Here is a 27,234-nt window from a genome sequence, read left to right on the forward strand (position 1 = left end):
GCGTGTGAACGTGATAGAGATAGAGAGCACATAAGAGCAGGAGTGTGTACTTGTGAGAAAGCAGAGGACAATTTGCAAAAGTCAGTTCTTGCCTTCTACCCCGTGGGTCCCAAAGGATTAAATTCAGGTTCTTAGTTTGTCAACAAGTACTTTTATCTTCGGAGCCCTCTCCTGGGCCAAGGATCAGGAATTTTAAGAGGTGATTATATCAAGGAGGGCCTGCCTTTGTACTGGACATAATGTTATCTTGAGCAGATTGGTCCTTGCAGAGGCAGGCTGTAAGGGATGGTGAAACAGGAGCTCCCTTGTCAGATGCTGGTATGGTATTCTTAGACTTTCTACCCTCCATGATGATAAGAAATCAATTTCTTCCTTTTAAAAGTCATCCGGTCTACAATGCTCTGTTACAGAATCCAAAGACAGACTAAGCCAGGGCCTCTTGTTCAGAGAAGCTGCTGCTGACAGTACTAAATATGCATGCTTTCCTTCTGAATGTGAGCATTTTGTCACATGTATGCTCTGCTGTCCCATTGGACGTCTTACATAGGACACAAGTTTAGAGACAAAGATAAGAATTTAGAAACAGTGCAGGCAAAACATGAAGCCAAGTACAAAATTTTTCAAGTCGTTCCATGCCTGCTATCCGTGCCTCTGCAACATCAGCTCTTTGCACTCATGGTTTCCAGCTAAAGGAGAGGTTGGTGAGGATTTCAAAAAAAAGCTGGGGAGAGCGTGGGGTGCAAACACTAACTCCAGTTTGGACACACCCCAATTAAGCAGATACCCTAAATCTCCATGAAGACAACCCAGAAGGTTCTTGAGGCCCAGTTGGTACCTGGGTCTTATGTTCATATATTAGACTAGAGAAAGTAATTCTCTAATTCTACATGATTTTTTGTTTACTCAAAGTTCTTAACCAAATGAAATTATACAGGAAAACACAAAAGAGGAGGAAAGAGCACATATGTGGAAAACGGCTTTATTCTTTAGATTGGGAGGCCCCTCCTCCACCCAGTTATTTGGCAATCTTAACAATGAACAAAGATTCTGACACATTACAAGAGCCAAGGCAATATTAAAGGACAAAAATATGAGCATAGTTGCTGCTTTTCTTTTGTGCTTTATCAAAACTTCTTCTTGTTAGAAGGTTTGCTTTTCTGCTTCCCTGTACTGTTTGCACACTGGCGCTCCACATGCTCAGCTGTCAGAGGTGATCTTGTTTATGTTTGTTTTTTGTTAGTAATTTTCCTGCTCTCTGTGCCTTCTGTGGTACTGAGGAAGAGTATGTAGTGGAATAATTACTTTAGAAACTTCCATCTGTCCCCATCCTCTGCCATTTGGCATTGAAATGTGTGCTCCATCACTATGAAGCCATGGATCCGTTATCCCTTGCAGATTCATGAGCAACTCCCAGTGTCTGTTTGTTGAGATTTTGTTCCCCTGAAAATGTTTCCCTTGCTGTTTTTCTACTTCCTTTAGGAGAGAAAAATGCAAAAAAAGATGCAAAACAGAAAAAAAATGAAAAGTATCTTTCAAAATGTGCTTTATGAATGCATACGGTCACAAAATCTGGGTCCTCCCATCATTTTATAAATTAAAAGGATGTCAGCCCAACATCCATTCCCCCCCACCAAACACTTCCCCAAGGAGAACTCCAGAAAAGATCCTGCCTTTTGAAAGATCTTGTAATCCCAGCTGTGACATTTGTGACTTGGCTAATTATGAAACACAATTAAAGAATGATTAAGAAATTTTCCCTTCTTAGTCAGAACTTAGGAAGTGTTTTTTGTGCACCATTTAATCCCCTTTGCAGTCATTCCAATCTAGCTTTCCGCCTTCTGACATACCCTGAAAGAGCCTTTTTCATTCTGCACAGAGATGTCCTTTTCTTTATCTGATCCGGCCCTGGCTCCTGCTTTACGGGCTGCTGTTGAGTGAGATGCCCTTTCAGACCATCTGATGTCACAAGGACACTCTTGAGCTGCCAATCCCTGGGCTTCTGTTTATCATCTATGAATCTTCAGTGTAGGACCTGGAGACCTAGAGTCTGTGTCTCAGCCAATAAAATGAATAAAGGGGTTTTGGTTTTATTTATTTGTTCTTTTCTCCTAATATCCTGGACATACTCACAAACAAAACAAAAGATCCCATTTGCTCTTCCCTGAACCTCTAAGATTCTAAGACCCATAATAAAATTGAGATGTGTGGAAAAAAATAGAAAAAAGCTCAGGCATTAGGAGCATGGTTGTAGGGAAAGACACATATGGGAATTATGAGGGAAAGCAGGAAGGGGGGTACTAGAAGTTGCTGAGATGCCTCTTTGGTTCTGGCATTGAAGGGTAGTTCTGAGTGGCTGTCAGTCACCTCTTAGTGACCAACCTGATGTTATTGCATGTGACTGAGATAAGCTGGCTGTGGATTAAAGAAAGGTGAACTATGGTGGGGCGGGGCAGCCACTAGCTCTGGGACCAGACTGCCCATGTGAACATCACAGCAGAAACGCCCTGTCCAGGGCTATTAGGCTCTTGTGATCCAAAGTCCTCACCAGAAAACTACAAGTCACTTCCTCTTAGAAATTCCTCATATAAGAATAATTTATAAACTCGGACATACTTTAAAAATACAAACTGCAATATATTTTGTCGGTTAATGAAGTTGTGTGGTCTTTATTGTTTTTATCGATCATCAACATTTTCTTGGTAAAAATAGCAACAGGGAATAAAAGAGTAAGTGATTTGCTGAAGGTGACAGAGGTCGCTCTGCTCCTCAGCCAGCCCCTCAGTGAACTGCCTAGGTTAAGGAGAGTCCCAGGACTACTCAGGTCTACTGGTCTTCTTTCAATCAGACACCAAGGCAGATGTCACCCTCTTAAAATTCAAGGCTTGGGGACTGTACAGATATCACCTGAACCCTTGCATTTTTTAATCCGGACTCCTAGACCTCCCTGTTGGCTGGCTGTTGCCCCTGATCTGCTTTGGAGCCTGTCAAATATGTGAGACTAGCAAGAAATGCTTGCCTTTGATAGCTGCGCATGTGCCCTGCTACAATTATTCCATCCCACTGTCAGCAGATAAATTAATTAGTAATTAAAACAGAAGCAAAGAAACAAAAACCAGGCTCCTGTCACCAGTGCTGAACCAGATTAGTGTCCTACCATAGGACCTGTGAGGAGAGGCTAGGCTCTGAAGGACTGAAACAAATTTTCAGAATAACTGAATTAGTTTACTCAATGAAAGGGAAGGATGTAAAGGCAACCCATAGTAAAAACCAAACAAACAAACTCAGGAGCAGCAGTGCCCAGCAGAGCCCTAGAGAGGGAATAGCATGTAAGTCAGGAAATGAGAGTGTCAGTAACACAGGGATGCTAGAGGGTGTGTGTGAGGGACTGAATCAGTGCTTTTCAATGAGGAAGTGGGAGTTTGTTTTGGTCATCAACTTCGTTCTGTTGAATTTGAAGCATCACTGTGACTCTCTTTCCCCTCCCTATGCCATCTAAGAGAGTTCCGAGGAGTCTTCAGGCATCCATCTTCAACCTACAGGCCCATAGTATCTGGTAGACTTTTTCATAAGGCAGGAAACTTCAAAGACAGGTCTGGCTATATAGGCAGTTTGTCAGTCACTTTCTTCTGTGCTCTGCAGGATGTCTAGCAGACTCTTTTATGAAACAGGAACCCCCCGAAGGGTGGTGGCCTCACCTTTAGGCGAGTTTAGCAATCATTTCTCTGTGGATCCTCCATGTCTAATTCATCAGGCAGTTAAGGCAAGAGCAGTTTCTTGCCCAAATGGTTAGCAAACACCGTTAAGAAGCCTTTTTGAAGCCCATCATCCTCTTGAAGTAAATATGGCTGCTAGGAGCAGATGTGTCTTACTGTTATGAAAAGTCTTAAGCTCTTAAAACATTTTAAATGCCATGTTCTGTAGTCTTTGAAAGATCTGAAGAGTGCCTATCCATCTGAAATACATCTCTGTACATCTAGAAAATCTAACTAACATGACTACAAGCTTGACTATTATAGTTGATTATCTATTAACCTATATTTCTTAATTATACATTACTTTTTTTCCCCTTCTTGAAGGTTAAATTGAGTGCATATTTGCTTTCACTTTAATTATAACCTTCATCTTACTGGGTGATTTTTTTTTTCGTTTATTTATTTATTAAAGACTTCTGTTTCTTCCCCGCCACCTCCTCCTATTTCCCCCCCTCCCCCAATCAAGTTCCCCTCCCTTGTCAGCCCATAGAGCTATCAGGGTTCCCTGCCCTGTAGGAAGTCCAAGGACCACCCACATCCATCCAGGCCTAGTAAGGTGAGCATCCAAACTGCCTAGGCTCCCACAAAGCCAGTACGTGCAGTAGGATCAAAAACCCATTGCCATTGTTCTTGAGTTCTCAGTAGTCCTCATTGTCAGCTATGTTCAGCGAGTCCAGTTTTATCCCAGGTTTTTTCAGACCCAGGCCAGCTGGCCTTGGTGAGTTCCCGATAGAACATCCCCATTGTCTCAGTGTGTGGGTGCACCCCTAGCGGTCCTGAGTTCCATGCTCGTACTCTCTCTCCTTCTGCTCCTGATTTGGACCTTGAGATTTCTGTCCGGTACTCCAAATTGGGTCTCTGTCTCTGTCTCCTTTCATCGCCTGATGAAGGTTACTATTCAGGAGGATGCCTATATGTTTTTCTTTGGGTTCTCCTTATTTAGCTTCTCTAGGATCCTAGAGTGATCCTATACATTACATTTTTAAATGAACTGAACAATCACAATACCTTAATAAAGAGCAGAAATATGCATATAACAAAATTGATCTTAACTTTGTATCAATAAGCCAAGATACATACCAATACAAAATATTCCTCTCTATATCATATCCCACTTTAAATATAAACAAAGATTTATACATAATACTGGGGAATTTGGACATAGTTCTCTTGAAACTGCTTCCTGCTTTTTGTTGGATGAAGTATTTTTTGGGGCGGGGGGTAGTCATGGCAAGCTTTCATGGGGTCTTGGTCCATCAAACCACTTAGTCTGGACAGATTTTACAGGTTCTCATCTTCTGTCGAAACAATAGCAGAATCTCTTTTCCAAACAACATATCCTTAGATACCTTTATGTTGGTTTAGTTCAGAGCCCATATAATGAAATGTCTCTCAAGATGTAGCTCTTTAATAGTCAAAATATTCAAAGAAAACACAGACTCTCTGTGTATTACATCTTTATGTGGCTTATTTTTCTTACTTTATTACTTTTTCTACAAGTTTAATATTTATTTTATTATCTTTATTCCTTTCATCTATGATTCTCTGTACTCTTTTATACATTTACTGTCTCTTTACTCTTTTCCTTTTCTTTCCCAAGCCTATGTACATTTTTAAAAAAAACTTAACCCAATTAAAAGGTTTTTTTATGTCTGAATCTGTCCTTATTGTGTATCTGTAATCCTTTTCTGACCAGTACGGTTTCTTAAAATGCTAAGTGCTTCTTAAAACCCTAAGCAGTGGCATTGCTAGGGCAAACATGGCCCTGCCTGCTTGCTCCACCCAGTCCAACATGGCAGAAACATGTTCACTGTCTCTAAGAGCCAGACACATTGCCCCATTTCTAAGTATGCAGTGAGCCTATGTCACTCCATTAAGCAATTTGTAACCCATTGCTCACAAACCCCATTTAAATGATCAGTATCATGGAAGAGCCAAAGTTCATACTGACAGCACGAACCAGGAAGCTGCCATTTTTAAAGAAGCCACACAGTTTATATTATTGCACTGTTCTTAAAGAGGCCACAGCACCCCTGCTCACCACGAACCTATCTAGAAAAATAATTTGTGGTTACCAAAAGCCATGCTTAACTCTGTTCTATTGTGCCCAGATTTCCCTTTTAAGCTTCCTAAGGTTTTGCATGGATATATAGTTGACCACATTGGACTGTCAATTTGTTGTGGGAAGATAGAACATGAGACTCTTAATCTCAGGGTCATGGGTTTGGACCCCATGTTGAGTACCAATTTGTTGTAGGAGGCTGCTTGTTTGTTCCCAGCTGCCCAGAACTGAAGTAATTACACAGAAACTATATTATTTGCAATACTGTTTGGCCAATAGTTTAATCATATTTCTGGCTAATATCTTAAATTAACCCATTTCTATTACTCTGTATACCGCCATGTGCCTGTGGCTTACTGGCAAGGTTCTGTCCAGCATCTGTCTCTGTCAGGGATTCCATGGCTTCTCATTGACTCTGCATTTAATTAGTTTTCCCTGCCTATCTCTACTCTGCCCTATCAGGCCAAGCCAGTTCCTTTATTCATTAACCAATAAAAGCAACACACAGACAGAAGGACCTCCCACATCAGCTAAGAGCATAAACACATTCAGGAGCCAGGCACCTGGATTCAAAACCTACTTCTGTTAAATATGATTTGTGTTAGATTATTTAACTTATGTTTTTCTCATCTGTAGAAGGGAGATAGCATTGGCATCCTACTCTGTAGGACTAGTGAACAAATTAATTGAATAAGCTTACTTAAAGCTCTTGGAATCATGTCTAATATACACTAAGTTATCAGTATTAGTGGATCCTTGTTACTGTAGTTTGCACTGTCAATTATCTTGCATCCTATGTCTCTATAACAAATGGTGATTTTATTTTGATGTTCAAGTCTATTGTTGTCCTACATTCCTTGTTGATTAAATGATTAAAAATCTCATTTTTGAGTACTTGACACCTGCTATGTATTGCATCAAGTATGTGGATTCATTTAATCTAGACAAAACTCATAAAGCATTGGCAGTGGTGTTAATATTTACACATTTCTGATTTAAAGATTTGGAAAAGATAATAAAGCCATTGGGGAAAACCCAATGTCTATGTTCTGGTTCTCAAGATGTATTTGCCCTTCCATCTTCTCATTCAGTTCTTATTAATATACTGTGTCATTCACCCTGTGACCTGTCTTCATTCCATGCATTAGTTAGTTTTTTCGTCACTGCATCTGAACAACTGACAAAAGCATCTTAAGGCAGGAAGGGTTTACTGTAGCTTACCAGCATGGAGGATGCTATCCATAATGCCTGGGAGAGCACTGCAGGGAAAGCAGGAGGCTGCTGGCCATTGCATTCACATTAAATCCATGGTTAGGAGCCTGAGAGCTGGTACTCAGCTATATTCTTCTTTCTGTTCTGCCCAGGGCTCCAGACCACATGAAGGTGCCATCTGAGTTTAGGGTGGGTTTTTCCACCACAATTAATCTAATCTTGATGATTATTCACAGATATACGCTGACATCTGTTTCCATGGTAATTCTAAATCATATAAAGTTTACCATAAAAGTTAACCAACATACTCAGATTCTACAATTTTCATATTTCATTCAAATAATGTTAAATTCCCTGTGGTTTCCTGTGTGCAATAAGATCTTCTATGCCCTTCAACATAGATAACTTTTATTTCTTGTCAATGTAGATAACTTTTATTTCTTGTCCTTGTCCCTCTGGTCCCAGAATGTAAATAACTCATAAATTAGTAATACTAAATAAATTGATAAATACAAGTTCTGATCAACCTAAAGAGCAGCATCCTTTGGGCCTGATCACAGTAATGCATACTAGCCATGAGCTCATATGTTACTAGTTATGAATGTGACTGATGTTCTCAAGAGTGGGATATCTACTGCATTTAACCTGGAGTAAACTTGATTTAAACAGCTACACGGGGCTGGTAGTTAATTGTACAGGGAAGAGTGGCATTGGTGGATCTGGGGTTCTTCTAGAATGTGCTTCACCATATTTTCTTCTCAATTACATACCATATCATAAAAAAGTCCATTACAAAGAGTTGGTCATGTTGGATACAACTGGGAGACTACAGTGCATCCCCATTGGGACAGTGGTCCTTCAGAAGGGAGATCCACACTCTTGAGCCCCACTCACATAACCACAATAGGAATTGTTTGTGATAGGGATAGCAGTTTTATCAAGGAGCAGATGGAGAATCCTTGTGGGATGTTAGCAATGTTAGTGATATGTTTGTGGTGTGGCACTTTCACTTAGCTATCAAGTAGATAAGTCACCCCTTATCTAAACTCACTCCAACATTCTACATATACATATGTGTGTGTACACATATAGATAGATATAGATATATGTAAATTTTCAGTTTGTCTTGTTAATCTGTGTTTTGTTCATGTTCCATCTACTCCCTATCCCATGTGATTTTCTTAAGCCTCAGGAGTTTTTTTCTTACACATCTTACTATATCACTCAACATAAAGCACAGGGCCAATGAATGTTCAATAAGTGAACAAATACACAAGTCAAGAAATAAGCCAACAACGCCAGTGATGGCCTACTCTTCCTTCACAGGAATGGATGTGTAAGAGTAATGCCATCCTGCATCAGTGGCCCCCGGCTAAGAGACAGATGCACAGGAGAAAAGTCATGTGATCATCAGGACAGCGCAGGAAGCACGATTATGCACGGCAAGCTAGGGCAGGCTGGTGGACCATGTAGTTTCAATGAAGTGGACATTGCCTTCTTGCAACTTGCTGAAGGAAGTTTAGATTTCATGAATGAGAAGAAACAAGATAGTTTAACAAAAGGCTTGCTCCCACAATTCCAGAGTTGCCTGACAAGCTTGCCCAGCTTCCCTAGCTTCTGTACTAACTTGACCTGTAACTGTGCAAATCCCTCCTTGTATAATGTCTGTTTATATAGGAGCCCTGAGGAGAAGCGCAAAAGTACAATCACTACTCATACTCAGCCTACACACATCCTGGATGGGCGACAGCAAGTCAATCAATAATATGGAATGTGAATGGGAGTTTATGTTGGTTCAATTTCATTCAATTCCATAAGAAACTGGCCAATATCTACCTTGGGGGAAAAAAACACAAATTAGTAGGAACCGTTATCCTTAGAGACTTCGCAATCTCTAAATACATCAGTAAGATGCATAAACTAACAGCTTGTGACAAAGTGTGATAATTTCATTATGGAGGTAAGTGTGGCACACTGCTGGTGTGAGGAAGAGTGGGGAGTCGAGTATGTTTTGGAGAAATCATCCCAAATTCATCTTCATAGATAGTGGATGGTGGAAGACAGAGAGAAGACTAGCCACAGACACACCCATATTTAAAAGCACGGAGGAAGGCACAAGGTAAGAGTAGAAAGCCAATAAATCAGAAGGCCATCTAGGAAGGATGTAGCAATTTCAGGATTAGAAGTTTAAGGCCTTAATTAGAATTATGGCTACGAACACAAAAGCGATATTTTTACCATGTTTCCTAGAAGTGACTCTCAGCTTCCATCTAGTTACTGTTCTCGTCCTGTGGAGAGACACCATGACCAAGGCACTGAACTTGCGGTTTGCTTAGAGTTTCAGATGCTTAGACCATGATCATATGGTGGGAAACATGACAGCAGGCAGAAAGGCATGCTGCTGACGCTAGAGCTGAGTGTTCATGTCTTATGTTTACCGTGGAGGAAGAAAGAGAGTGAAGCTGGGCCTGGTGTGGGCTTTTGAGACTACCGCCAGTATCACAGCTCCTCCAACAAGGCTATACCATCTAATCCTTTCTCAATAGTTCAAGCAACTAAGAACGCAATATCCAAGTATATATGCCTCTGGGGTCCATTCTCACTCAAACACCATAGCTCACTTTGTGCCTGCAACTCCTGAGAAAGAAAATTCACTTCTACCAATAACAGTAATGGTTCACAAAAGAAGCACTTCTTTGGGAGGGTGTGGGCAATCTCCCCAAGATGATGCTGATAGAAAAACCCTCTCCAGTGTTAGTCATTTCTATTCAGATGGCCTAGAATGGGAAGTGCTGAAGGCGGAGTGCAAAATTTAGCACTGTACTTCCTGAGAACCTTTAATAATCTGGACAGGCACAATTCAGCTTGTTCTTCAAGACAGGTTTGTTGGGTGTGCATGCATGTTGCTTTTACCCAGGAAGGATCTAAATTTTATCTAGATTCTGAGCCTTTTCCAACTTTGGTTACGACAGTTGATCACTCTAAATTTCAGTTCAAGTCATTCTGATCAGAGATCTGAGACCCTTTGCTGCACACAGTGACCTAGGGGAACTGGAGCAATCCAGGAGTGTCATTGTTAGTAAAGATGAAGTTGCTGACGAGGATGAAAGGTGATCGGATAAAGATGGCAAACCAGTGCTCTGATCTGCTATCTTCTTGGGAGGCTTCACCAAATATCATCAAAGAATGATGTGAATTGTATACTTTCTTTCCATTTCCATGTATTAATGAACCCTGTATAAGATAGGCACCATGCTCAATGTTCTGGATTAAAGGTGTTTTTATAGGAATTGCTCTTCCTCTCTAGAAGTTTGTATTGTGTGTGAGTTGAAAACTAAAATCAAATTCCAAGGCAAGGTGTTCAGTGGTCAGGTAGAAACACATACAAGGTATCATGAGAATGTTTTGGCCCCACTGCGGAAGCAGCAAGTTGTTTCTGCAAGGGTATGTGGAAAATCTGTGGGGGTAGGGTGTCCCAGAAAAAGAAAAGACCAAAACCATAATGAAAAGAAAATTCTCTACAGATAAAGGAGCCTTTGTGGCCAGGGCTAAAGGGGACAGAATGACTGTGGAAAGATGGGCAGGTTTCTAAGAAGCAAGCCTTGCATCTCACTTGGTTAGGAAGGGTAAGGCCACCTCAGGGATGGAGGGAGAGGTGCCATGATCTTGATGTTACAAAACCAAAACTTTGAGAATCCGTTGTAAAAGGATTTCATTGGAGGCTCATGGTCAAGGGAGCATAATCAGAACCTGTTCCAGAGTACTCCTATAATCAGAAATTGTTCCAGAGAGCAAGGACCACATCTTCAGTCACCTTGTCCCTGTGTGGACAGATATATTCCCTATTCTACTATCTTTAAGGTTTAAGAAATTTTGGAGGTCAAGCGTGAAGTAGTAGCTCTCTTTTGTCCTAGTGCTCACTAGCATGGAGAGTCCATAGGGCTATATATCTGCCTGCCTGTGGAGTGAGCCAATGCCTGGGGTCTTCTTTAGAGTAACACAATTAATCCCTGACACCAGCCAGTTCTTGCCTCCTTCATTCTTATGTTTTCTGTTGCCCGAGCTTGCTCTTCTTTTGACTCGAGTAATCCCCTCCTCTGACTAGACGCCTCCTGCAAACTGCTATCCTGCTAGCGTTTCATTGTCATTTTTTGGCCCCATTCCATGGTTCTCTCAATCATTCTTTAGAGCAAGAGATATCATCTAGAGGGGTCTGCCACTTGCATAAATGAGTTATGAGTCCCCGCAATTTCAAGTGGATTACCAAACACCTCCCAAGCAGAGGCAGCATCTGCTAGCTCCAAAGTGTGAAAGGGACATTATGCATATGTATGCAGAGATGCATGCCCTGCAGCAACAGATTCCGAAGCGCACAGCTCCCTCCCAGCCTGTGCAAGGAGCCTTGAGAGCTGCTCTTTGAAAAGAGCGTACTGTGACATTCCTTCCTTCCTCTCTTCACTTTACAGTCCTTAATTTCCTGTTTGATGACTGCATGGGTAGAATGAGAAAAAGGGTTGAGTGATTGCACATGTTACTGAGGTGTTACCTACAACATCTCACATCTGCAGGCAAATGACCCTCGTCAACTAGAGAGAAATGGAGAGAAGAAGACAGCCTGTATGTGAACAAGGATGACAACAAAACCAAGCAGCCAGAGTACTGTAGGGTCAGTAACTTCATCTGGGCTATCCTGATAATGACTATGTTTGGTGTGTATGTGTGTATATGTATGTATGTATGTGTGTGTGCGCCTCATATAATTCCATATATATGTATTTCCGTATATACATGGAAATAACACATATGTGGAAATAACATATATATTATTTCCACATAGTAGATAAAAATATTATTTAAACCCAAAACAGGGCTGCAGAGATAGCTCAGTGGTTAAGAGCACTGTCTGCTCTTCCAAAGGTCCTGAGTTCAATTCCCAGCAACCACATAGTGGTTCACAGCCATCTGTAATGAGATCCGGTGCCCTCTTCTGGCCTGCAGGCATACATGCAGGAAGAACACTGTATATATAATAAATGAATAAATCTTAAAAAAAAAAAGATCTTAAACCTAAAACTAAGGAAGTCTTGCTATTTGCAATCACATGGATGAACCTTGATATATGTTAAGTGAAAAGAATCAGAAATGATTAAAAAAATACTGTATGATTGCACTTATGTGCAATCTAAATACTTCAAACAACTACAGAAAGCAGAATGGTGATTATTGGAATTGGAAGATGGAAGAGAGAAAAATGTCAATCAGTGGGAAGGAAAACTGGACCCCTTATACCCAGCGTAGGCAAAGTACTTAACCTTGTATCATATGCTTGGCTGAGAAGAGATCTCAGGTGTTCTCACTCCCAAATGCAAACAGAAGGCAACAGTCTGTGGGAAGATGAGTGTATTGACTATCGTCTCTGCTAACTGTACACTATGTACAGTTGGCTCTCCATATCTATGGGTTCTATGCTCAAGCAACCATTGGGAATACATGAAAAAGTGCTTCTCTACTGGACATGTCAGCATTTGAATGAATGTTTACTCAGCACTTGTATAGTTTTATGTATTATAAGTAACCTGTACATGGTTTACAATATGCAGGAGGTGATGCGCAAATATATCTATAATATGCATATAGGTTATGCTCAAATCTAAGGGACCTGACATCCAGAGTTAGGTATCTGTAGGTGCTGCTGTAACCCATCTATGGTAGACACTGAGGAACAACTTCCTGTCTCTGTCAGGAGGTTACACTTCCCACTTTGCATATCAGCTCTCTTCTGTTGGTCATTACAAAACAAAACAAAAAATACCAAAATTAAAATAAAATTCAACATAACTGCTATTTTAAAATCAAGGCTATGCCATCCTATTTAGTTTTGTTGTTGTTGTTATGGTGCTTGACAAAAGTACATGTGAAGATACTTTTTTTAAATTTTATTTTTATTTTATTTTAATTTATTTATTTATTAAAGATTTCTGTCTCTTCCCCGCCACCGCCTCCCATTCCCCTCCCCCTCCTCCAATTAAGTCCCCCTCCCTTGTCAGCCCAAAGAGCAATCAGGGTTCCCTGCCCTGTGGGAAGTCCAAGGACCACCCACCTCCATCCAGGTCTAGTAAGGTGAGCATCCAAACTGCCTAGGCTCCCACAAAGCCAATACGTGCAGTAGGATCAAAAACCCATTGCCATTGTTCTTGAGTTCTCAGTAGTCCTCATTGCCTGCTATGTTCAGCGAGTCTGGTTTTATTCCAGGCTTTTTCAGATCTAGGCCAGCTGGCCTTGGTGAGTTCCCGATAGAACATCCCCATTGTCTCAGTGTGTGGGTGCACCCCTCGCGGTCCTGAGTTCCTTGCTCGTGCTCTCTCTCCTTCTGCTAAGGTAAAAACTAACCAAATAAGCATAGAGTATGGTGAATTACTGTCATTTAAAATAGAATTAGATTGTCATTGTTATGAGAGTATTTGGGAAATGTTCACTCGTGGGGACAGAACTGTTTCTGTTCCATAGGGGGCAGGTTCGCTCATTCATCATCCCCATTCCTGTCCACCTTCTTAATAGGAGAAAACACCACGTACCTCATGGAAGGTGCATAAGATTGGAGGAAAGTGGGAGTCTACTGTGGCAAACCAGACTTTCACATTTTCCAACCACTGAGTTATAATCACTGCTGGAGCTAAACGATCTGACATAGTTAGCAAAGTCTGTCTGTCCGGTCCCCTGCTCGGATGCTGAAAGATTCATTCAATCCTCGGTGCTCTCATTCCACAAAAATGGAAGGAAGGATAGTTCCTAGAAGTAGGGCAGTGAGTGGGATTGTGACCAAGCTGTCATGGGCCTGCTGTCTATCAATAGAACAGCCTGGATCAACCCACTCTCTTTCTGTACCTGCTACTCAGACACAAAGTGGTAAGGGGTGATGGGTAAGAAACCTTTGCTGCATTCTGCCACGTGCAGAAACTCTGGGGTGGATTGAGCATGACCTCTGTCAATTACCAGTGGGAGCTATTTGACCTTATTAGTTACTTACGCTCTCCGAGGATTACTTACTGTGTCTGTAAACTGGGAACAATAACTTATCTGCTGAGTAGGGTTTTCTGAGAACTGAATGTAATATTATAGCATAGTATTGTATATGTGTGTATGCATGGAATTTTTAAATCAGTGTCTTGCAAATGGAAGACTCAACAAATCTAACGATTCAGTCTGCTCTAGCTTCCTTTCATTCGAAACTCTTTTCATTAACCACTTTCCAGCTTCTTTTTGGATAAACCTTTCCTTACCTATAAACTAAAGCTAAGCTAATTGATTTGTACTATTGGGCACCAGCAGTCATGGAAAATTCTTCTACTTTCAACACTGTGAGATAAATAAAAGGCTTGTTCTGTGCGTCCTTGAAGTCAGCAGGATAAAAACAGTACTTGGAGAGTGGGCAAGTGATGCCTTGATAAGAAAAGAAGTGTCGAGAAAATTCAAAAAGACACAGCAAAGTGATTTGGATAAACTGATTTATGCAAAGACAACAAATACACTCCTGGCCTGCTTGAAAACTCCAAAGAGGACAACAGAGGGAACACGAGCCTGTCCCTTGAGGAGTGTGTGCCCCTCATTCACTCCAGTATACACCCACAGATCCCCATAAGACTGGAAAGCAAGGGGTGCCTGCTGTTCTTGCAAGGTGCGCTCGCCAATGATTGACCTTTAGACAACCAAATGAGGATCTGTGGTGAATTTAAAATACTAATGTCTGAGTCCAGGAAAGGATCCAGAAGATAACCTAGCAATATTTTGATAATAGAAATGGCCTGGAACGCATCTGAAGGTCCCCAGAGCATGTTTTCAGCTTGTACATAACTTCTTCTCATGTGTTGTGCAGCCGTGAGTGTGGGAGAAGGATCCTCCCGGGACCAGGGCATATGTTCTCTCCCTGAGAAAATCTGAGAGAGAGCCCCAAAGGATGCACTGAATCCCTCTCTCAGCCAAGGAAGGAAAAGCCTGCCAGGAACGCTCCTTGGTCAGTGAGCAAGTGTGCGCTGGGAATAGAGCTGTGCAAACTTATTGGGGGTCAGAGTGAAGCATGCATTGATATATGAGCTGAAATTCTGGGTCCAACCTTTGGTCTTACTTCAGTGCCATGGCTTTCTGGACTTCACTTCCTTCCCCATAACATCAGCCAAAAGCTCATGTCAAGTTAGAGATACTGTCCAGTTCCACACCCCATTTTTCTCAGCATTTCTAAGGATGCCGGAGCTGAAAGAATACTCAGCATTTCCTAGATTAGGGTTCTGATTTCATAGAAGGGAAAAGTGGGTGGTAGATGAAGACTGATTTGTCTAAGGCTGAAAAGTCAGTGAGAAGCAGCAACAAGACTGCAGCCAGTTCCCTGAGGTCCTCAGTCAAAGGCTGCTTAGTCCTTTGTAGAGAAGATTCCACTCACGAGTCTGATGCGAGGTTGAGTCTTCTAGTGTATTCAATAAGATGGGAGGCAAATGTACTATACAATAAACACATGACCTTTGCAAACTCTCTAAGTAGACGATTCGAGCCCCTTTGCAAAGCACTGTAGAGTGTTTGTGTCAGGCTTCCTGGATTTAACACAAATGGAAACAAGTGTGAGGCAATCTTCACCATCCACACAATCCTACCTAGCTTGTTGGTGGCAGTCCCTGAGTCTTAAACAAGTGAGTTTTCTTTTAAGTACCACAGTTGTTGCCTCTAACAAGCACTTCTGCTTGATGGTAGAATCAGCGAATACAAGGCACCAGCTAACACTGAAAGGTGTTTTCCTTCTAATGGATGTCAATGTGGCCTCTATTGTTTAGTTTTTAGCTGGCTCTCTGGGTGAGGGGAAACAGGATGGCCTGATCTTGAAACCATCCCAGTTTCCTGATTAAGAATCGTTAGGAAGGAAAGCTTCAAGAACCTACAGTTTTACAAACTCTGCCAAACTCACAAATGAAAACTATCATCCTTAATAATGACCCATGTTTTTATCTTAAAAAGTAAAATATCAAGTACATTCTTCACAAAAAAAACCCCAGCAGATGGTAGATATAAGGCTTGTCTTCTCTTCCCATCAGGAAGTTAACATGAAGATATGATTTTAAAACACAGTCAATATCAGAAGGGCTACATGTGACTTATTCTAATTTTAAAACATCTTGTATGGTTTATGTATGTATGTATATGTGTATGTGTGTGCATATTTCATCTATGTCAAACAATGCAACAAATTATCTGTCATCTCAGAGCAACAACTAGATAATTCAGATGCATGAACAATTCAGTCCTGTCCTATGTACCTTCTAATAAGATAATGACTTGCAACTTCAGAGTGGAACTGACAGACCCCAGAGACTCTCAATGAATGGTGTGTGTGTGTGTGTGTGCGTGCGTGTGTGTGTGTGTGTGTGGTGTATGGAGATTTGTTCACATATATGCTTATGAAGAGGGCATGTGCATGTGTTTTTGTGTAGTGGAAAACTGTGTGGCCATGTCTGTGTATGCTCCTGCTATAGGCCTGTGCTTATAATGTGTGTGTGGGAGGGCATAGGTCTAGGTGGGCTATCATTCTCTATTGCTCTCTGCATTCTTTTTTATGAAACAAGAGTTCTTTGCTAGACATAATCCTCATAGATTGGCTAGGATGTTGAGTAAGTCTGTCTCTGTCCCTTCCCCCAGCACCAGGGTTATAGTCATGCATCATACCCAGCCATTTTCTGGGTACTGGGGATCAAACACTTGTCCTCATGTTTCTGTGGAAGGCAACTTACCCACTGGGCTATCTCTCTGGGCTTTGAGTCATCCTTTTATTTATTTTTGTTAACCTCAGGCATCTCTAGTCTTTTAATTATTTTCCAAGAGCTGATTGAACATTAATTCAATTCCTCCCCACCATCCTTCGCACTTTCACGTTTCCCTATAGACTCATCTTCATTTTGTTTCTCTGTTCCACTTCTGGGTGTATATTTTTCTCTTCTAGTAGTGTGGTCAGAAGGTAGTCCACCCCAGCCTCTAAAGTTTTATCCCAAAGGGAGAAACAGAAGTTGGAGGCTGCTGTTTAGTTTGGCTGTTGAATATATTTGAGACCTTATACCTCTTATGCACTATTAAGCAAAAGCCTGTTTGTCCTCATTAAAATTAGATTGACCGCCATTTTCTCCATAGAAATTATGCCCGTATTTATTAAAGCTAATTATGCATTGTGCCATTTTTCTTTTCTGTTTGTATTCATGAATGCCTGGTCTCAATGGGAACATCTAGGTGAAGATCAATAATCGGTCTCTTATTAGAGCAGGGGGAAGCATCCATTGGTACACTGCATTCAGCTGTGTGTAAGAGGGCTTATTATTAAAGCAGCAGCAGGCATTCACAGCCCATGCTTGCTGGCAGTGCTGGACACAGAGGATTAAATAATCAGCCATCAGGCTCTGTCTCATAAATGTTTTCCTTTGACTTTTGGCAGGATCTCCAACCTGAGCAGATGCCAGTTGACATGGGAACTCTGAGGAGAGCAATTTAAGGATTTTCACATTTGCTTGCCGTGGTAAGATTTAAAGACATAACCACAAAGGACAGAAAATGTTACCGAGTTCTGGCGTTTTGTATAGATGCAAAATGAAATTGTTTAGGTCAGTATGTTTCTACCCATACCTTGTCCCTGCTAATTATCTTAGCAAAACCAAAGAAAACATAAGAGAAATCCATAATGAGTACTTAAACATCGAACATAGCACTGTTGGACTGGATAAAACTAGAAAAACTATGTTATACCTGTCTTTCCTTATGCTGTACAATTGGACCAAGAAGGGGACACAGTATTCACATCTGACGACAGTGAGCTGTATCTACCAAGATGAGGTATTAGTTGTCAGAACACAAAGTCTCCATCAGTGGGAGGAAAGAAGAAGTGGCTGTTTGAGGTTCTATAGAGGGCGGTCACAGCCTTAGCATAAACCTTGAGGTTGGCTTGTGAGGGAAAGAAATCTGTAGTTAATTAAGTGATTACATAACAAGAAGAATGTTCGGCGCTGATGGTGTGGCTTCCACACTGGACACTTGCTGCCAATAGAGGCACATCTGTGTGCCATGACTTCAAAACAAAGTTATAGTGTTGAAGATACCAGCAGATGAGTTCAAATCGTGTTATTGAAAGATGGTTTTAAAAATAGAAGCCTTTCACCCCTATGTGTGTATGTTTACATGTGTGTGCATACACATGTACATGTATAGTCTTAGATCTGATGCCAAGGAATAAATGCTGGAAGCATCAGCAAGTAAATATTTGCATCTTTCATAGACAGCCTCACAGTGTCTGTATGCTGTCTAATATAAGGTAGGCATGGAAACAGAGAGTGGTCCACGCTCTTCAAGTTCCATCATATCATCCTAGGCATTAGGGAATTCGTGGGAGTTCAAATTGTTGAAGTTAATAGGTCAAATTTAGAAATAATACCCATTTCTTATCCAATTCAATCTGAGACTGATCTCCATGGTGTGATACCATCGTCAGTGTATCTGGTTCTCTGAAGAATATCATCTTAAAATAGTTCATGTATTCTTCTGAGTCTATCTTCATGAGGCCTGATATCACATCCATGGTATGCTGGCCAGACAGTGACTGCAATCTTGTTGGACATTGTTGTACAGCAGATAGCTCTGTATCTATGAATCTGAAAATGATGAATTTGGCAATCAGTGTTCATAGTTAGCTTTTAAACTTGTTCCCCTCAAATAGTCTGTGACTTTATTCACTTATATTACTACATGAACTTCAGTTTTAATGCTTATGTTCTTAAAAACTGCTTGAGAACAATGAAAGAATGATGGTAAATGTGCCAGAAGCTAGGAAATGCATTGTATAAACTAATACCAAAACTGACAACACAATATCACAAAAAACATTTTCTATTTTTTACATATATTTATTTATTTATTCATTTGTTCATTCTTGTCTCTGTGTGTATATGAGTGTGGGCCCTTGTGAGACAGGATAATAATGAACAAGGTCAGTTCTGACCTTCCATCCTTTAGGTTCCATTGGTAGAACTCAGGAGCATTAGCTTTGATAGTAACTGCCTTTCTACCCCCTGGCCTGTTTTGCCTGCTTCTATTATAGTGTCTTATACCTGAATGTCATGGTCCTCTTGAATATTAAAAAATAATTGTTTTTCATATTTCATCTAATGACTTAACCACACTTCCTAGAAGGTACTACCAAACTATTCATTTTTTTCAAATGTGAGTCATGGTTTCCTTATCTAGATGTAGAATTTAAATAAACATCTTAATTGGAGTATCATTAAACTGCAGATACTATTTAACATATTCGTGTACCACCAAAAATACCTCCATGGTAAATGTGAAGTACTGTGGTATAATGGTTTTGTACACTGTAAAGATTTGTCACTTGTATTGGTTAAATAAAATGCTGTTTGGTCAGTAGCCAAGCAGGAAGTGTAAGCAGGGTGACCAGACTAGGAGAATTCTGGGAAGAGGAAAGGCAGTCACTAGCCAGACACAGAGGAAGCAAGATAAGAATGCCTTCCTGAGAAAAGGTACCAAGCCACATGGCTAAACATAGAAAAGAATTATGGGTTAATTTAAGTTGTAAGAGCTAGTTAATAATAAGCCTGAATCAATAGGCCATACAGTTTATAATAAATATAAGCCTCTGTGTGTTTCTTTGTGACTGAATGGCTGTGGAACCAGATGGGATAGAAATGTCCATCAATAATGATGCCCAATGTGGGGCTCAAACCCATGACCCTGAGATTAAGAGTATCATGCTCTACTTACTGAGCTAGCTGGGCTCTCTTAGTCTGGTCTCCCCACCTATACTTCCTGTCTGGCTACTGGTCAAACAGCATTTTATTAAACCATATGAGTGACAAATCTTTACAGTGTACAAGAGCATTATCCTACAGCAGTGAAGTCTAACAAGAAGCTGCCCAGCTTCAGAACAGCTGCTCTAACTGAATACACATTCTCTTGAGACAGATGGACTTTGGGTCTGGTTGATTTTAGTGCATGATGTCTTTTGTTCACATTTTCTTTATAATAAAGTTCTAATAAAATGCACATGTACACAGCAATATCTCAGATACCAGAAGAGCCAGAAATTAAGCTAAACAGGTCTCCTAGAATCTGCAAGGACAAAAAGGGGCAGGCAGTAGAATGAGGGAGGGAGGGCAGGAGTCAGCAAGAGTGAGAATATAATTGTCCTTAATGAAATCCTAAGTGGTGCACGCCTTTAATCCCAGCAGTTGGGAGGTAGAAAGCAGGCAGATCTCAGTGAATCTGAGGCCAGCCTGGTCTACAAAGTGAGTTCCGGGGAGCCAGGACTATGCAGAGAAAACCTGTCTCAAAAAACAAAACAAAACAAACAAACAAAAGATATGGGAAGATTTCCCTGAATGTAGCCTAGAGTTTCTGTCTTGCTAGAGAACCAAAGACAATGCCTTTCTGTTCCCTATCTGTGATGTAAGGTCATTGTTAACAAGGCTCGCCAATTTGAAAAAGGCTGTCTTGATGTACTAAGGTCAGGGAGGAGGAACCTGGCCTTGGAATCTTCCCAAGTCCTGAAAGCTTGCCTGACTCAACTGGAGATATTTTTATTTCTTTTTTTTTCTGGATTTTAAATCCAGAAATTCTTTAAATACTGAGATTTGGATTTTAGTCTATAAAACTATGTGAAGGGACTCTAGCTAGCCCAAGCATGGCAAACATGTCTCTGGCAGGCCTTGACTTCCTCCCGCCATTCCCTTTGTCTTGTGAAAAACCATTGAATTACATTCCTAAAGCTAGTCACCAAGGCCTGTTCCCTTCTTTGGTCAATTCCTCCTCCTGAGGTTGACTACCAAAGTCCAGCTATCAAAGTACTGACCTCCAGCAATCAAAAGCTCCCCTTTGACTGCCCTAATTAACATATCCAGTCAAAACAAAACAACTCCTCCTAACATGGGGCTTCCCCTTTTAGCTTTAGAAACTGCCATTTTTCTTTAGGCCCTGTCTGTCTTCTCTCTATCCAGAGGCAGTCCTTGGTCTTTGTGGAACAAATATTCCTTCCCCCTCTCCCTTGCTACCTTTCCCTTCTCTCCCCTCCTCGATCTCCTGTCTTTGTCTCTTATTCCCTGCTCTCTGTCACTCTGGGGCAAAGAAATCCCTTGGTGCTGAGAACTTGGTCTTGGGGTATCCTGTATAATTCCAGTCCCTCTACTGTGTTTAATATTAGTTTGACTCTTTTGAAGACTTACCAGGAGAAAAAATAAACAAGGAACACTTTGAGGAGATTAAAATTACCACACAGAACTTAGCCTTAGAACCTTTGATCCTCAAAAGACACTTGGTGAGATTGGGCTGTGGCAGAATTGCATCTTCTTCAGGCTGGGGTGTGACTTTGCACTGAGCAAACACTTGCAGTTGCTCTGAGCTCAGATACCCTGGACTTTCCTCATTGAATTATGATAGCAACAAAAGCCAATCACTGTATGTGTCCTTGAATTATTTGTGTACTGTCCCTGGTGTTTAACACACTGATTCCAGTTTCAGTGGTCTAGAACACCAGCTAAGAAGAGAATATGGGAGACTTTTGAGAGAAATGTTTACTGTGCAATCCCTGTCAGGAAATGGGGAAGAAGGGGTCTCCAGGGTTGGAGTTGGAGGAGAATTGTCCTTTCTCGGACTCACTTCTCTCTTAATTCCTTTCAGATGTGGACTATTTTACAAAACCAATCTACAATTATCTCCCTGCTCCCCACCCTCCCCACCCCATCAGTCTACTTTCTGGTCTCCTTCACAGCTCAGAAAGTACCCTGCCTGTTTACATTTGAAGCTTTTTTTTTAACTATTGACCCACAGCCCTCTGCTTCCATAAATCCTGCTTCAAGTGTTTGCTCTGTAAGATAAACAACACCCCCACCAAGCCCTGAGTTTACCCTCGGACTCCATTTCATTACAGATGCTGAAGATAATCAATATGAATTGGGGGGCTGGTGCCAGGTCAAAAAACCCAATTTGCCTGAGCACACTGTACTGTTTGTCTCTACAAAGAATTGTTGATCATATATCTATCCTGAAGCAATAAGGCTGCAATTGTTAGAAAATGTACCAAAATGATAAACAGGAAATTTCAATAATTACACAAGGCATGGAATATCTTCTAGACCTCCTTGTTCATATACTAATGTCAGAAGCAATCAAGGTTTATGAATAATGGATGAAGTTAAGCACACGTGGTCCAGATTTTAATCCAGTGTGCTAGAAAAGAACGCTAACATAATGGATACGGGTCAGAGAAATTGGCTGACCTAGGAAATACCAACCAGTAATGTCATCCATTCCCCTTCACAAGGATAAAACTTGCACGTTTTCTTGGGGGTCTCCTTTGCAAATATGCTTACCTACGTGAATCCCTATCCTCCAGAACAGAACCATGGACCCCACAACACATGAAAGCCTCCCTTTTGCTTTCATAACTATTCAAACATACCTGCATTTATATGAATTTCTTCTCAAAAACCAAACAAATTCTTAATCGTCTCTTTAATTCTGACTCTAGCCGATTCTGCCCAGCGTAGCACCTACTTTAAACTTACTTTGGGCCACACAGCTCTGACGCTACTCTATAAGACAACCAAAGAGAATTGTAAGAATGAACTGAGAGGAAATGATGTCCTGAGGTGTGCACCCAAATTTCAGTGTGACTGTAATTAACCCAATTAGCCAAAAAAACAATGCCATTATTACCATCAATGTGGTCAATCCCACTACTAAGAACTGGGTGAGTCAATTTTCTTGGAATTAGGCTGGTCTGATACTTTTTATTTATAGTGTTTCCAACTAAATGAATACTTATTTTTCTTCACAATATTGGTTTTTCTTCTGTACAAGGTCAAAGTAGAGGTGAGAGCTGGGCGATGGTGGCGCACGCCTTTAATCCCAGCACTCAGGAGGCAGAGGCAGGTGGATCTCTGTGAGTTCGAGACCAGCCTGGTCTACAGAGCTAGTTCCAGGACAGGCTCCAAAGCCACAGAGAAACCCTGTCTCGAAAAACCAAAAAAAAAAAAAAAAGTAGAGGTGAGAGATAACTGGGAAGGGGTGGGAGGCTCTCTGGAACCCTCTAGAACTTGTCCTAGGAGCAGGAGCCTGAATGGAGAAAAGCTAGCAGAAACAGCTGCTCTCTAAGCCTCAGCCATTTCCACTGTTGTGTCAAAGTAACTCCAGAACACAATAAGGTTTTCCTTTCTGGTCACCCACAGTTATTCTGCAGCCGATCAGAATGGCTGAGGAAGAACCAGGAAGCCGCCATTATCTTCCAAGGCCCCAGCTATCACTAGGAATCTTTTTCTGGTGTATCAAAGTCATCTTTCCCTTCAAGTTATACATCTGAAAAGATGATGTAAAAGCAAGGTGACCGATGAGAAATTCTTCAGGTTGAGAACCTCCAGTAAATAGCAATCTCTATGTGACTCAAGGATACTATTGAAGTAAGGGGAAGAGGGGGGAATGCTTTTTAACAATATTTTTTGTCTTATCAGCCATCCAAAAAAATTCTAATTAAATCTTGAAAGTCACTTCATAAAAATATGTTATTGAAAAACCTTTTCTCTGAGCTTTATGGTATAATATGTGTTTGTTTGGAAATGCAACAGGCAAGACAGGCTGAGAAATAGACATTATTTAAGCATATTGTGATATACGCTAATGCCAACCAGAAAGACAGAAAGACTTGCTTGGACCTCTTGTTAGATAGTATGGACTTTATTTTTAGACTCCACCCGTGTGTGTGTGTGTGTGTGTGTGTGTGTGTGTGTGTGTGTGTTTGAAAGAGGGAGAGAACAAAACAGAATATGTTTAAGAAAGTAACAAGAAAGACATTAAAAATGAGACTTTGAGAGCATCCCAAAAGGATATGATATGCCCCATGTGTAATTTCTGCTAAGACAAAGCAGGAACTTCAGTGTTGTTCACAGGTTTGCTTTGAGTTTTAGTGTTATTGTATTGCTCAGAGAGCTATGTTGTCACATTGTCAAGAAGCTACTAGGGAAACAGTCGTAATTTTAGAGTCCACTCGCATCCTGGTTTTACCAAAAGATGATCCCAGAGTAAGATGATGTTACTCCACATGAAAGGCATGGTGAAATATCTGTTTTATCTTTCCACAGTATTTTATAGATCTATTTTTCATTGTCTCCCCCACTTAACAAATGTTTATTGGTCACCAATTAGGGTTTACAATGTATTGTTTTATATACTGGAGACACTGGAATTAATCATGCGGATAAAAGTCTCTGTCTCCCTGAAGATTGTCCTGTAGTGTAGAAGGTGAATGATGGACAAGACAAACATGTCTAAAATATGCAAATGTATTCTTGTTCTTTACCATTGTATTAGATATAGGCGTATGAACGAGTAAGAAGGACAGAGGATGGAGAAGGAGGAGGAGGTGTCATGGGCAGGGTTTTCCCTTCCACAGAGTGGCCTAGTAAAGCCTGTCTATATAGATATCTCCTAAAAGGGGGAGGAAAAACTTGGAGATCATGAGAGCCCAGAGGAGGCTGAAATTCAGCAAAGACTGTAGCAGGCACAGAGAACAGAGAGTGCAAAGGCCATGAGGAAGAGAGCTGAGAATATTTAAAAAGAATAGAAGAAGGAGGAGGAGATAATCCAGGTAAGATCAATGCAAGAGGGAAAAATTATCAGAAATTATTTAGTCACCCCCAAATGACTCACCTGCCAAAGCTCTCACCTTAGTGATTGGGCGTCACATATAAACTGGAGGAGCAGACACAGAAGATTCAGACTTTAGTGGAGCAAGCATGGTTTGCACAGGGATGGCAGCAGTTGGGTATATCACCACAAAGGCTGCTTCTATAGCTTTGGTAAGGAAGCAAAGAGTAGGTATCTGTGTTTATATAGAGAATCTGACCTTGAAAAAGATGGAGAAGGACTTATCTTTAGAGGCAGGGCAGGGAGGGTCGGTGGGCACTTGGGGTCATGATAGTACAAGTTCTGTTGTGATGAGCTGTCATACATTGGACACGTTAGGCTTCTCCAGCCCAGGAACAAAGTGGCCACCTGTAAGACTTAATGAGTGTCAAAGTTTCACCTGAAAAGTACAGATAAATGGTAAAGGACGTACGATGACACCAGAGTGAGTATGAAAGACTGTCCTGGAGGATTATATGGTAGCAACACAGAAATGATGGATTCTCGGTCCTTAATGAGATCTGTATTTAAAGGGCTTAGGCACTTGTGATCAGAATAAAACGAATCTCGATTGTAGAATGGAGTCTTTAAAGTTGAGACTTTGCTGACTTCAGTTGTCAATAATGATGAAATGCAAACGTGACCACAAAGGTGAGTAGCCCAAGAAAAGTGGACAACAAAACACACACACACAAAAGTCTGGAAACTGAGAGACCAGGGCATCATAAGGAATGTACATCGAATATGAAAATGGTCAAAGAAAAAAGGCATCACCGAGAAGACTCATGAGCCTGAACTTAAGTTTTCAGTGAGTGAGGAGGTGTATACTGGAAGGGGTGCCAAGAAACCTATGGGGTAGTATAGCTCAATTTTCTGACAGTGACTGCTGGTGTTTTATTGTGGAAGAAGAGGAAATGTCTGAGCCCAGTCACAACTGACCAAGGTGACATAGAACATGCTTTTAGGCTCCTTGTTCCAAGGGGTCCAGGGGAGTTAACGCTTTCTCTTGTGAGGACTTCAGTAGAATCAGTCCTACATGTAAAGCTCAGGTTTCAGCTAGGTTTGACCAGAGAGGTCAAAGGGAAGTTTCCAGAGGGACTGAGAGTGAACAGATTTGGTGCTGGCTGCTCTGAACCCCAGAGAGTTCTATGAAAGGCTTTTAGATCAGAGGGCAAGATCAGAACCAGGAGGGAGTGAAGTCGTGATGTGAGGCCTAGAGAAGAAAGAAGGTCTACGCTCGTGTGGCGACCTACAGCAGAAGCCAACGATAGATGTCCTGCCCACAGAAGCCAATGATTGACAGATGTCCTACTCACAGAAGCCAACGATAGATGTCCTACCCACAGGAGCCAATGATAGAAAACATCCAGCTCAAGGCAGATGGTAACAGTGAGGCTGTAGGTGCAAAGGAGAAATAAGGAGGTCCTGTATTCCACTCAGAAGCAGTTAGACCAAAGGGTTTAAGAACGTTGAGGAATTTTGAGCACTTGTTTGTTGAGGAGACACTTGTCCTTCTGAGGAGCGATTTGTCCTCAATGCACAGATGTTCTCCTGACTTGAGGCCAACAGTGGCCTTCTGCTCTGTCATCTCACACTGCTTTCTGAGTCAGCACGCATCATTACAGAGGCCAGAGATTCCTTCTTCATCGCAGGCCCCTTTTGCTTTCTGGAGCAGCAGAGACACTGTCATGATGGTCATATCTGGCCCATGACGAGCACACTCAGCTGTGGAACTTATCCCTGCACTTCATGACATTCTTTCCTGACCTGTGTTCCAACTACATCCCATCAACTCACTTACAATAACATATGCCCCTCCCTATTTTCCTCCGCTACCCATTTTGTTCCTTGTCATAGAGAATAAAGAGCTGCACACACTGCCACTTCGCATCCCTCTTGATGTAGTGCTCTGGCCCGTTTGGTGCATCTCCTAGTCCTGACTGCTCTGAACCTTTGCTCGTCTTTGGTGTGGGTTCCAACACACACAGTGGAGAGATAATCTCAGTAGCTTCTATGAAGGCTCTTCTCTCTGACTAATGGTGCTTGTATACCTGACCTGAGAACCACAGCCTCATTATAAATAATTCTTACATATTGTGCACTCCACTTGAGACCAAACAAAGAAACAAAAAACAAAACATTGTTTTAGAAGAGATTGTCATTCTGCATAGGTATTAGGGACACTACCTTCAGCCAGTCAGTTTGTGGGACTGAAATATGAGTTCTAATTTAGTATATACTCTCAAGTCCGCTGAATATAGAAAGTAAAGCTGTTTTCTGTTTTGCCCTTAAGGCAGTTATTGAGTTCTCTGAAGCTAACAAAAGAATCATTATCACCATTAGTGACACTGGCCAATGGGGCTGGCACAAATCCTAAGATATCTGTCTGCCCCCTTCTCTTACAATACAGAGACACTGCAAGGATCTTGAAGCATAGTACTTTAGAGTCATTATGGGAATAAACAAGAGGAGCGAACTAACAATTGAATTTGATTTTTTTAA

The 27,234-nt window shown here is 41.3% G+C and overlaps 1 protein-coding gene across 10 annotated transcripts in view; it reads left to right on the forward strand.

The window, feature by feature from the left end:
- Nucleotides 1–27,234, forward strand: part of Sema6d (semaphorin 6D) — a 513,469-nt gene that overhangs the window by 135,841 nt on the left and 350,394 nt on the right. For all 10 annotated transcript variants that reach the window (XM_026787688.1, XM_026787692.1, XM_026787698.1 and 7 more), the window contains exon 2: nucleotides 17,489–17,569. The gene's annotated coding sequence lies outside the window, so the exon portion shown is untranslated. The remainder of the gene's footprint in view (nucleotides 1–17,488; nucleotides 17,570–27,234) is intronic.

The sequence above is a fragment of the Microtus ochrogaster genome (genome assembly GCF_000317375.1).
Source record: "Microtus ochrogaster isolate Prairie Vole_2 chromosome 14 unlocalized genomic scaffold, MicOch1.0 chr14_random_1, whole genome shotgun sequence".
Lineage (NCBI taxonomy): Eukaryota > Metazoa > Chordata > Mammalia > Rodentia > Cricetidae > Microtus > Microtus ochrogaster.